The 13,390-nt window shown below is 41.4% G+C and overlaps 1 protein-coding gene and 1 pseudogene across 5 annotated transcripts in view; both read right to left on the bottom strand.

Moving 5' to 3' along the window:
• SLCO5A1 (solute carrier organic anion transporter family member 5A1) overlaps positions 1-13,390 on the bottom strand; it is a 313,993-nt gene that overhangs the window by 200,461 nt on the left and 100,142 nt on the right. The window lies entirely within an intron of this gene.
• Positions 1,987-2,184, bottom strand: LOC113917084 (annotated as a pseudogene).

Here is a 13,390-nt window from a genome sequence, read left to right on the forward strand (position 1 = left end):
AAGATGCTCAACGTCGCTCATAATCAGGCAAATGCACATCAAAATCACAGGGAAATATCACCTTACACCAGTCAGAACGGCTAGTATCAAAAAGACAAAATAATAATATAAGCAAAAGCACAGAGGACTACAGGGGAAGGGAGGGAAATCTGAAGGGTGAGAAATCAGAGAGGGAGACAAACCATGAGAGACTCTGGACTCCGGGAAACAAACTGAGGGCCTCAGAAGGGAGGGGAGTGGGGGGATGGGGTAACCAGGTGATGGGTACTAAGGAGGGCATGTGTTGTGATGAGCACCGGGTGTTATACATAACTAGTGAATCACTGAACACTACATCAAAAACTAATGATGTACTATACGTTGGCTAACTGAACATACTAAAAAAAATTTTTTAAAAAGCAAAAAAAAAAAAAAAAAGACAAGAAATAACAAGTATTGGTGAAGATGCTGAGAAAAGGGAACCCTCATGCTCCGTTGGTGGAAAAGTAAATTGGTGCAGCCACCGTGAAAAAACAGTATGGAGGTTCTTCAAAAAACTAAAAATAGACATACATATAATCCAGTAATTCCATTTCTGGGTATTTCCCCAAAGAAAAGAAAAACACTAATTCGAAAGGATATATGCACCTCTTTGCGCATTGCAGCATTTATTTATATTAGACAAGGGGCACCTGGCTAACTCAGTTGGTGGAGCATGTGACTCTTGATCTCAGGGTTGTGAATTTGAGCATAGAGTTGGGCATAGAGATGACTTAGAAAAGTGGGGGGGGCGCCTGGGTGGCAAAGTCGGTTGCATCCTACTCTTGGCTTCTGCTCTGGTCATGATCTCAGGGCCGTGGAATCGAGCCCCACATCCAGCTCCATGCTCAGTGAGGAGTCTGTTTGGGAATCTCTCTCTCTACCTCTCCCTCTGCCCTTCCCCACTGTTCTCTCTCTCCCTCTCAAAATAAATATGTAAATCTTAAAAAAAAAAAAGAATAGTACAATAGCCAAGATATGAAAGCCATCTAAGTGTCCATCGATAGATGAATGGATAAAGAAGGTGTCAGAGATGTTTAAAAAAAAAAAGGGATGTGAGAGATGTAGATTTAGATATAGATACCTAATGGAATAGTATTCAGCCATAAGAAAAAAGAAATCTTGCCATTGGCTACAACATTGATGGACCAAGATGCTGAGTGAAATAATTCAGACAGAGAAAGACAAATACTACATGATTTCACTTACCCGTGGAATCTAAACAAACAAACAAAACAAAACAGACTCATAAATACAGAAAACAAACTGGTGGTTGCTGGCGGGGGCGAAGGCGGGTGGGAAGATGGACGAAATAGGTGAAGGTGATTAAGAGGTACAAACTTCTAGTTATAAAATAAATAGGTCACAGGGATAGAAAGCACAGCATAGGGAATATAGTCAGTAATACTGTAATAACTTTATATGGTGACAAATAGTAACCAGAGTCGTCCTGGTGATCATTTTTTAATATATATAAATGTCTAATCATTATGTGGTACACCTGAAACTAATATAATATTGTATGTCAACTATACTCCAAATTTATAAATAAATAATTGATGTTCTTCACGTCACCACTGATGTTTAAAATTACAGGTCTAGACTAATCATGTTTAAAATGTTTTTAAATGCATGGATATACCTGCTTTCCAAAAAGCATTAGCCACTTTGAAGAACTCATGATCTTTCTGGGATTAAATGTATCAGCTATAAAAGTGACGCCCACTCAGCACTGGTTTCCAGGAGTTGATCGCATTTTTTTCTTCCCAGCTCCCACATCTCTAATGTGGGAGCTGATGTGATGGACCATAGAAACACTTCAGAAGGCAATGTAAAAAAAAAAAAAGCAGTGGGAAAATCCCTAAAAGCCCGCATTACTGATAAAACAACAGCGGGAGCTGTAAAGTGATTTGGGAACACAAAGTGCCTGAAAGTACCATATGCATTTAATCAAAATAAGCCTCAGAAACAAGAAATAATATCCCAAAATATTTCACTGGCTTAAGGGATTTTTAATGAGAAAAAACATCCTAGTCTGATTAAACCTATGAATAAACCATATATTAGACAAAAATTCTTGTTCACGTTAAGCAGTCTCCCCTCTATTAGCAATAATCGCGCCTCGGATAAACCTCATTGGCCACGATAATGCCACTGCACAAATACTACCCTCGAATACTCTTCACTGCTATCAGAGCTTGGAATCAACCTAGAAAAGGATAAAAGCTCCCACTGGCTCACCATACCTTTAAGCCTGAGGACTTTTGGCAAAAGATTCCCAGAAAATTGCTCAGCTGACCCAGAGATTAACCCATTTGTAAATGCATCCAGTAGTCACTGAGCATGCTGGGGTTTTATTCATTTAATGAATGAATACTGTTCTAATGCAAATCTGTAGGTGGTTAAAAATAAAGGACCCCATTTAATCCTACTCCGGACTTCTTGTTTTGCTTCTCAATACAGGACTGCTGTGGATATGTCAATGCTACTTCCAGAATTACAGATTCCTACAGAATAATTCAAGGATACTAATGTTGAGGCAGCTCTTTCTGCCCACTGGTCCCATCCCCATGCTATAATAAAACCACAACAAACAAACAAACAACGATACTGATGCTAAAAGCAGGAGGACAAAGAACTCCATGCACTTTGCTCAGACACTATTCATTCAGACTCTTAGGTGTAAGGACGCCTGGGAAGCTCAGTTGGTTAAGTGTCTGCCTTCCGCCTGGGTCATGATCCCAGCGTCCTGGGATGGAGCCCCACATCCGGCTCCCTGCTTAGCGGGGAGCCCGCTTCTCCCTCTACCTGCAGCTCCCCCCGTTTGTGCTCTCTCTCTCTGACAAATAAATAAAATATTAAAAAAAAAAAGAATTCTTACGTGTAAAAAACAAACAAAAAAGCAAATGATGCATTCTACATGCATGATCGACAGTGGTCAAAAACATGGCTCTATGCAAGACCAAAAAAAAGAAAGAAAGAAAAAGAAATAAGCTAACATTAAATTGCAATAATTTGGGCGCCTGGGTGGCTCAGTCATTAAGCGTCTGCCTTTGGCTTAGGTCATGATCCCAGGGTCCTGGGATCAAGTCCCATATTGGGCTCCCTGTTCAGCAGGAAGCCTGCTTCTCCCTCTTCCACTCCCCCTGCTTGTGTTCCTGCTCTCGTGCTCTCTCTCTGTCAAATAAATAAATAAAATCTTAAAAAAAAATTAATTGCAATAATTCAAAGACCATAAGACTGGAAGAGCCATTAGAAGCCATCAAAAATATAATAAGATTCCAGACTATGAGTTCTATCCAATTTATATTTTCAATGATTAGCAAGTTACCTGCCACATGATAGGAGGGTGAACAAATAAATAAATGAGTTGATGTCCTCTGCTGTGATAGAGAACTGTAATATCTAGTCTCTGCTTCTTCTATAATAATAGAATACCAAATTTTCAGCTGGGTACAGGACTGCCCCGAATCAAAACTACATTTCCCAGTCTCCATTGCAGCTAGATGCACATATAATTAAGTTCTAACCAATGAGATAAACGTAGATGTGGAATGCTCTATTTTCTTTGCTTCTTCCTTCCTGCTGGCTGGAATGCAAGGATAAAGGCTAGAGTTCCAACAATCATCTTGTAGACCAAGAGGTGACCCTGGGAATTAAACTAACCCAGGGTGGAGCCACACAAGACGGATGTGGCCTGAGTTTCTGACCCAGGGAGTTTCAGAATATTCCAGTACTGATAACCCTTCACATTCTCAAATGTGAAATAAACTTGTATCTTCCTTCAGTCACTGATATTTGCAGGTTTCCTTTATTTGCAGCTAAACCAATCTTAAATAATACACATGCTTTACTTAATCATTTCCCTACTGCCTGTTTAGCTAGTTTTCCATTTTTAGCCTCTTCAAATAGTGCCACCACCACGAAAGGGGCTAAAAAACTTTTCCTGTAAAGAGACAGACAATAAATATTTTAGGGTTTGCAGGGCACATATGGTCTCTCACATATTCTTCTTCTTCCTTTTTTTTTTTTTTTTAACATCTCCTTAAGAATGTAAAAGCCATCCCTCGCTCATAGGCTGTACAAAAACAAACTCTACAGCCCAGATTTGACCTGCGGGCTGCAGTTCACAGACCCATGTTTTAAGGCAATCACTCCAAACTTTTTTCCAGCCTCAGAACTCACTATACGGACAAAATTTTATTGGTGTGCAAATATGTAAAAGAGACTAAGAGTTGGCCTGGTTGGGTTGAGCTGTTTGCTTTTCTCCTCTTTATTCTCACCTCTGACCCCCACTGCCCAAAAGGACTTCCCCAAGCCACAAGGTTCCTTAGAAGGCACTTTGAAAACCATTGATCTTTGACTTAACACTTTGCAGCCTCTGTCATCTATTTGTTCAAGTGCTACAGTAAGTCTAGGAGCTTTTTTTTTTTCTTAAGAAAATCTCAATCATAACAGCAGGTCATCCTTTAGAGTCTCTACTCTATATGTAGTAATGTTGTAGGTACGCAAATATATATACACACACACATACATACATACACTCATGCACACATACCTATGTATTTATGAGGAAATAGGTTATTTTCAACATAAAATCTGATGGTCGATAATTCTTCCTATACAGGAAGGTAAGTGATGCCACTATTCACATAAATAGGGACATAAATTGTATATTGCTCCCTCCTGTTTACAAAGACTGGCAAGGAAGGGAAGGCACACTTATGGCTATAATTGCCTTAAAGAGATTGCAGACTATACTTTTAAACTTCAGCCATGCTTCAGAGGTAAAGGTGAAGGCCCAAAGATTACTCTTTATTCAACAGAACATCTTAGTTTTTAGAACATCTTGGACATTTGAGGGTAGCAATGGAAGTCTAATGAATGAGTCCTAGAGGCCTAACACTGTGCAGTGTGGAAAATGAACATGAATTTTAAGGGTTTGGGGAGCTCTTTGAGTAAAAGGAGAAAAAAAAAGAGACATGGGAGAAGTGAGACCTAGGACAAAACACAACTAGGGAGAAGTTATCAGTTGCTAGGTAATAGAGATATATTACCTAACATATGTAATAGGTAATGGAAATAATAGGAATAGAGATACGATACTAAGTTTTGTACTGCTTACTGACCTCTGTTGATATATAGCTCCTCTTTAATACCCCCAACTTTCAGTAAAATCAGTCACATATAGACCTATCCTAAAGATAGAGTAAGGGGAATTATATGGAAAAGGAGATGCATTACATCTCTTTTGGTGTAATATTTAAATAATATAGAAACAAAAGAGAGAGAACACTTAAGATTGCAAGATGAGAAGCAGGGAACACGCATTTAATGAGAGCAGGACACTGGAGCTTGGGCTGTCTATGATTTCTTTAAAGATATTCTGGGTGGAGGGGACCACCTGGGTGGCTCAATCGGTGAAGCCTCTGACTTTGGCTCAGGTCATAATCTTGGGGTCTTGGGTTGGAGCCCTGTGTCAGGCTCCCTACTCAGCGGGAAGTCAGCCTCTACCTCTCCCTCTCCCTTTGCCACCCTCTCCACCGGCTCGTGCTCTCTCTCTCTCAAATAAATAAATAAAATCTTTTTTAAAAAAATTTTTAGGGGCACCTGGGTGGCTTAGTCAGTTAAGTGTCTGCCTTCAGCTCAGGTCATGATCCCAGGGTCCTGGGATCGAGCCCCACATAGGGCTCCCTGCTCAGCGGGGAGCCTGCTTCTCCCTTTCCCTCTGTTGCTTGCCCTGCTTGTGCTTTCTCTCACTCTCCTGCTTTGTCAAATAAATAAAATTTTTTAAAAAAATTTTTAAAGATATTCTTGGAAGATGTTGAGAGGATATTAAATATTAAGAGGAATGGTAACCCCAGAGCCCTAGAGCACTGGAGGGCATCTACACTGGTACTGCTTCAGTTGCATACACATGCATTCTATTTAATTTATTTCACAAAAAAGGGAATCACAATTTTTATGTATTTCTCTAAGACATCTTTTTAATCAATACATATAGACATTCTTTTTAATATCTGATACAGTAATTATTTATTTATTTGAGAAAGAGAGAGAGAGCACATGAGTGGGGGGAGGGGCTGAGGGGGAGGGAGAGGGAGAAAGAATCTCAAGCAGACTCTAAGCTGAGGGTGGAGCCCAACTCGGGGCTCAATCCCACAACCCTGAGATCATGACTTGAGCCAGAACCAACAGTCAGATGCCCAATCAACTGAGCCACCCAGGCACCCCCTATTTTTTTAATTAATTTATTTATTTGAGAGAGAGAGAGAGAGAGAGAGTGCATGTGCACAGGCACATGAGTAGGGGGAGGGGCAGAAGGAGAGGAAGAGAGGCAGACTCCCCACTGACCGTGGAGCCCCACACAGGGCTTAATCTCACTACCCTGAGATCGGACACTTTACCAAATGAGCAACCCAGGTGCCCCTAGCTGATACAATATTTAATATTTTGGTATAATATTATATGAATGCACCAAAATTAATTTGACTATTTCCATGTTGATCACCAAAGGTAATTCCAATTTTTACTATTTTGCATAATGTTATAATGAGTAAGTACTCATACATACACACACACTCACACATGCTCCTATATGTAGAGCAGATACCTAGACATGTTCCCTCCACCTCACACACCAAAACCAACAATTGGTTCTGCAAGACTTACTGAGCTCAGACTTCCAAAATAAACTATCCTTCAAGTCTTGATTCTCCAGTTTCCATTATGGTCAATGAAGGAGATAAAAACTAGGTAAGACATGAATCAGATTTTTCCCCTCCAACCCAATCAGTAGCCAGATTTCACTTATGAAATAATCTCTCCCTTTTCTATTGTTTATTTCCCATCATTTCCTACCTATGATCAAGTCTATTACTCAGGCTTCCTCTATCCCATTAATAGTTATTTCTCTTGTGGCACCAGTCCAAGTTGTTATAATCGTTATACCTAAATATTCAGTAAGACTAGTTTCCTTTCAGTGGCTTTTTTCCTAGAATATTTCACCTTTGTTGTATCTATTTATTCTTTAAACTGAATGTTAGAATCATTTGGTCAGATATTTTTAAAATTAGGGGGTTGCATTAAATCTGTTAATGAAATTTAAGAAAACTGGGGGCAACTGGCTGGCTCAGTCGGTAGAGCATATGACCCTTGATCTCAGGGATGTAAATACAAGTCCCATGTAGGGTGTAGAGATTACTTAAAAATAAAATCTTTAGGGGCCCCTGGTGGCTCAGTCAGTTAAGCATCCAACTCATGATCTCGGTTCAGGTGTTGATCTCAGGGTGGTGAGTTCAAGCCCCTCGTTGGGCTCCATGCTGGGCGTAAAGCCTACTTAAAAAAATAAATAAAATCTTTAAAAATAAGTTAACTTAAGAGAACTATCATTTTACAGTTCACATTTGGCATAGAAAAATAAATGAACACTACATAGTCAAAAATAACAAGCACAGGGGTACCTGGCTGGCTCAGTCAGTAGAGCATATGACTCTTGATTTCAGGGTTGTAAGTTAGAGCCCCACAGTGGGTACAAAGATTACTTAAAAATAAAAAAATTGGGGGGGGCGCTTTGGTGGCTCAGTTGGCTAAGCAACCGACTGTTGGTTTCGGCTCAGGTCATGATCTCAGCGTCCTGGGATGGAGCCCCACATCGGGCTCCCTGCTCAGTGGAGAGTCTGCTCCCTCCCCCTCTGCCCCCCCAAATAAATATATAAATCTTTTTTAAAAACAACAAAATAAAATCTAAAAAATAAATAAATAATAAAACATCTTTTAAAAAATTTAATAAATAACAAGCACATGGGGAAACAAGGTATCAAGAGTGAGATCAGCAGGAGAAAAATACTCAGCAGAAACAGACCCACAAAGACTACAAATATTGAATTTACTGACAGGTTTTTTTTAAACTATGCTTACTATGTGTGTCAGCTTTTTCTAAATGACAAACCACCTGAACTCAATGGCTTAGAACAACAAACTTTTTTTTTAAGATTTTATTTGTTAATTTGATACAGAGAAAGAGAGAGAGCACAAGCAGAGGGAGCGGCAGGCAGAAGAGAGAGGGAGAAGCAAACTCCCCGCTGAGCAGGGAACCTGACACGGGGCTCGATCCCAGGACCCTGGGATCATGACCTGAGCCGAAGGCAGATGCTTAACTGACTGAGCCACCCAGGCGCCCTTAACAACAAACATTTCTATTACTCATGAATTTGGGTTAGTTGGGAGCATTTTCTGATCTGGGCAGACTCAGCTAGGGCTGGATGGTCTAGGATGGCCTCATCCGTATCTGGGACTGCGGGAATGCCTGGAATGGTTGGAAATGCTGCGGTCTCCTTCTACATGTCCCGCCATCTTCCAAGAGGCTAGCCCAGGACCGTTCACATACTAACAAAGCATAGCCAGTAGGATGAGAAGACAAGCCCTAATGCACTAGCCCTTTTGATGCCTTTTCTTAGGAATTTGCTACTTCCCCACTAACCCAAGTGTGTCACATAGCCAAACGGAGAGACAGCATGGATATCCATATCCAAGAGTATGGTAATTCTGGCGGCCATTTTGTAAAAAATCTCCCTCACTGTATTTAAAGAAATGAAATACAAGCTTGAACTGTGTGAAGAAAATAGGAAACAACAAAAAGAGATCTAGCAGAGAGTATCACTCTAGGATCCAGGCAAGAAGGCAAGCAGGGCCACATACTTTAGAGTCCTTATTATCACAAACACGCATAAAAAGAAAGAATGCATGAGGACCACTGTCACTCAGGATCATGCACGCTCCTTTCTTATAGCTAACACCCTGCGGAATCTTTCTGTCATCAAAAACTGCATCTAAAAGCTGTGAAGCTGTTTGTGTTCTGCCTCTGCCACCATCAGAGACAGACACTCCTTCAGCGATTTAAGGGACAGGAATATGCTAAAGTCAGAATAAAGAAAACTTGTCAAATCCTTTCTCTCAGTTAACATAAATTCAATGAGTCCTTGCAAAACTGTACTGTTTCCCAGAAATGCCACACATCCATTTATTTTTGTTAGGGATAAGCCCGCTAAACGATTTAAAACAAACAATGAAACAAAGAAAAAAACTGATTTCTTTTTAAATAAAAGACATAATAACAGTATTCGAAACTCACTGGACATGTTTCAAAGGAAATTAAAGATAGAACTAATAAACTAGAAAGTAAATCAGAAGCCAGAATGCAGCTAAGAGAAACAAAAGTTGCAAAATGTAACAGGGGAAAAGGTCTGCATTTTTTTTTTTAAAGATTTTATTTATTTATTTGACAGAGAGATAGAGAGAGAGCACAAGTAGGCAGAGTGGCAGGCAGAAGGAGAGGGAGAAGCAGGCTTCCCGCGGAGCAGGGAGCCCGATGCAGGGCTCGATCCCAGGACCCTGGGATCATGATCTGAGCCGAAGGCAGACGCTTAACCGACTGAGCCATCCAGGCGCCCCTAACCTGCATTTAATCAGCGTTCCAGTAGGAGAGGAGATAAATGGAGCAGAAGTGATAAGTGTAGAGAGAATGACTGATAATTTTCCAAAATAATGGAAAACACCAATACACAGATTCAAGGAACCTAATGTACTCCAAGAATAGATAAAAACAACAAATATACAACTAAATGCATCATAATAAAACAGCAGAAGAACGAAGACAAAAAATCTTAAAAGCATCTAAGAGTAGGGGCGCCTGAGTGGCTCAGTCAGTTAAGCAACAGACTCTGGATTTCAGCTCAAGTCATGTTCTCAGGGCCGTGAGATCGAGCCCTGCATTGGGCTCTGCACTAAGCGTAGAACCTACTTGGGATTCTTTCCCTATGCCCCTCTCCCTGTTCATGTGCACATGCATTCTCACTCTCTCTCAAATAAATAAATCAATCTTTAAAAAAAAAAAAAGCATCTAAGGGGCGCCTGGTGACTCAGTCGGTTAAGCATCTGCCTTTGGCTCAGATCATGATCCCGGGATCCTGGGATCGAGTCCCACATCGGGCTCCTTGCTCAGCGGGGAGCCTGCTTCTCCTTCTCCCTCTGCCCCTGCTCATGTATGCACTTTCTCTCCCTCTCTCCCTCTCCCTCTGTCAAATAAATTAACAAAATCTTTAAAAAGTATAATAAAATCAAATATAAAAAGCATCTAAGAATAAAGACAAATTAACTTGAGAAGAGCTAGACTGACAGTCAACAGCAATAAGGGAAACAAGAAAGCAGCAGAATGATATCCTCAATGTTCTATAAAAAAGTAATTGCCAATGGGGGCACCTGGGCGGCTCAGTCGTTAAGCGTCCACCTTCGGCTCAGGTCGTGACCCCAGGGTCCTGGGATCGAGCCCCACATCGGGCTCCCTGCTCATGGGAAGCCTGCTTCTCCCTCTCTCTCTCTCCCTGCTTGTGTTCCTTCTCTCTCTGTGTCTCTCTCTGTCAAATAAATAAATAAAATCTTAAAAAAAAAGTAATTGCCAATGTAGAGTCCTGTACAGACCAAAAATAGCCTTAAGAAGGACAAATAAAGGCCTTTCCAGACAAACAAAAACAGAGTTGGTCACCAGCAAATCTTCACTAAGGGAAACTCTCATAGTTGTAATTTCAGGCATGTAGAATGTGACACCACAGAGAAAGTCTGAGATACAAGAAGGAAAGAAGAACAAAGAACAAGGAGAATACATCTGCCTATCTGAACAACTAGAACTGAATAAAATGATCATCAAGGAATGCATCATGCAGGTTTTCCCCCAGATGCTGCAGCCCTGGCCCCAAGAAGCTTTATACCCAAAAGAGGTGGCTGGCTACGTTTTAAGGGCCTAGAAAAATGATGGAATTATTGATTATAGGACAAAGATTCCCTTCAATCCCACCAACCGCAAGAAACATGGTAAAAACACAAGACCAGAAAAGAAAGGGCTCCAGTGGACACAGAAGGGAAGAGCTGTGAACGGCCACATCTGAAGCTGCAAATTCTAAGCAAGGCATCAACACCCAAAGGGAGAAGGGAAGAAGCTAGAGGGAAAAACACAGGAAGAGGCTGGGAGTTCTATACATCACTACAAGTGTTCCCACCAGATTTGATGAGTCCCAAGAATAGTGCAAGCTGAGGAAGTAAGGGCTTCAGTAACAGCTTCTTTATGTAGCTATGAAGCTAAAGAAAGGAAACCTCTTTTAAAATGGGTTAAAACGGGGCGCCTGAGTGGCTCAGTCGTTAAGCGTCTGCCTTCGGCTCAGGTCATGATCCCAGAGTCCTAGGATCGAGCCCCGCATCGGGCTCCCTGCTCCACGGGAAGCCTGCTTCTCCCTCTCCCACTCCCCCTGCTTGTGTTCCTTCTCTCGCTATCTCTCTCTGTCAAATAAATAAATAAAATATTAAAAAATAAATAAATAAAATAAAATGGGTTAAAATGGGTGGGGAGAGGGGCGCCTGGGTGGCCTGGGTGGCTCAGTCAGTTAAGCGTCTACCCTCGGCTCAGGTTATGATCCCAAGGTGCTGGGATTGAGTCCCATATTGGGTTCCCCGCTCAGAGGGGAGTGTGCTTCTCCCTCTCCCTCTGGGCTCCCCCTGCTTGTGCTCTCTCTCTCTCTCTCTCTCTCTGACAAATAAACAAAAGAAATATTTAAAAAATAATAAAAATTTTAAAAATAAAATACAATGGGTGGCTCAGTTAAGTGGCTGGCTGTTGATTTAGGCTCAGGTCATGATCTCAGGGTGGTAAGATCAAGCCCAGATTCGGGCTCCCCGCTCAGAGGGGAGTCTGCTAGAGATTCTGTCTCTCTCTCTGCCCCTCCCTGCATTTGCAATTGCTCACATGCCCTCTCTCTCTCTCTCTCAAATAAATAAATAAACAAATCTTTAAAAAAATAAAAATAAAAAAATTTAATGTGTGGGGAGACCAGTAGGGGGAGGTCTTGCACCCTACCACTTATTCATTGCAGATCCCAAAAGAGGATTCCCAACCAGAAGAAGCCTACTTTACTACTCCAGGAGAAAGAATGTCTCCTTGCCCAACACCAAGCTCAGCCAGTAAGAAAAATACCACAACTCAGCCAATGAGGAACTGTCATCACCCTAAACACTCTATTTCCTCCAATGGACTTTCATACGAAGCAGCCCCTCCCAACTTCCTCCTTCTCTCTATAAAGTGACATTCCTCCCCAGACTTGCCTATGCTTTGCCATCGCTGGAATGTCCCTAATTTGCAATTCCTCTGCTATTCCCAAATAAACCCATTTAGCTGGTAAAACAAAACAAACAAAAAAACACCTGGCTGTTTTACTTTTAACCTTGACACAACTAAGAAAGCAGGATCTAAAGGCACCTACCCAGTGTCGCCTCACCAACTTGAAGCTCAAATCCCAGCTCTGCCATTTACTAACCCCCTATGTGTAAAGTGGGGGTAACTCTACCACCTACTTCATAACATATGAGATTTAATGGTAGTTATAAGAGTAGTTTCACATGACAGGCATTGTGCTAATGCCCTTGGAGCATTAGCTCATTTAACTGAGTAAATAGTGGCAACGTTTGGCAGATTCCAGCCCTGGATTCTCTCCACAATAGCCAGCCCTGTTGGAGCAAATCTGCGCAGTATTGCACACACACTTTCCAGTGGCTTCTCTTTAACAGAATGAAGCCTTGAGTTTTATGTAAATAAACATATATTTTTGCTACGTAAGATACCTGGAAACAAAACATTCCTGAAAGCAAAATTTTCGAATACACGGGATGAGTGGCTTCACAGAAGAAGGAAATCTCTTTCAGCTTAATTTCCTAGCTCCCATTGAACTAAATTTGCTGCAGTCCTGCTTTTTGAATGAAGGTTTTTGCATGTAAAATTTCAAGACTAAAGCAGTACGTAAAGACAAGGGCCCTCTTCTGAGGGACCATTTCCTCCACACTCTGCTGCTGGTGACAGTGAACTCTAGAGGTGCTTCAGCTAACATCACATTGCTTTTGCTATTTTCTCATTTAGATACATTGTATGATGTCGGCAGTTTGAAGTCGTATTTAGTTCTTTTTTGTTTTGTTTTGTTTTTTATTTGACAGATTGAGAGAGAGGGAGAGAGCAAGCACAAGCAGGGGGAAAGGAGGCAGGGGAGAAGCCAGCTCCCCCCCCCCCCCCCGCCCCCGAGCACGGAGCCTGATGCAGGACTCGACCCCAGGACCCCGGGATCATGACCTGAGCCGAAGGCAGATGCTTAACTGACTGAGCCACCCAGGTGCCCCTAAAGTTGTATTTAGTTCTCTTCCTAGAATTCAATATACACAGAATATATTACTTCCTAGGTCCTTACCTGCCTATTTAAACTTGGAAAAACTCGAAGCTTAGCCACAATGACTAAAAAGTTTGAAAAAAAATTATTTAGAAAGATACTTAAAAAGACTA

This window comes from Zalophus californianus, chromosome 4 (assembly GCF_009762305.2).
Source record: "Zalophus californianus isolate mZalCal1 chromosome 4, mZalCal1.pri.v2, whole genome shotgun sequence".
Classification (NCBI taxonomy): domain Eukaryota; kingdom Metazoa; phylum Chordata; class Mammalia; order Carnivora; family Otariidae; genus Zalophus; species Zalophus californianus.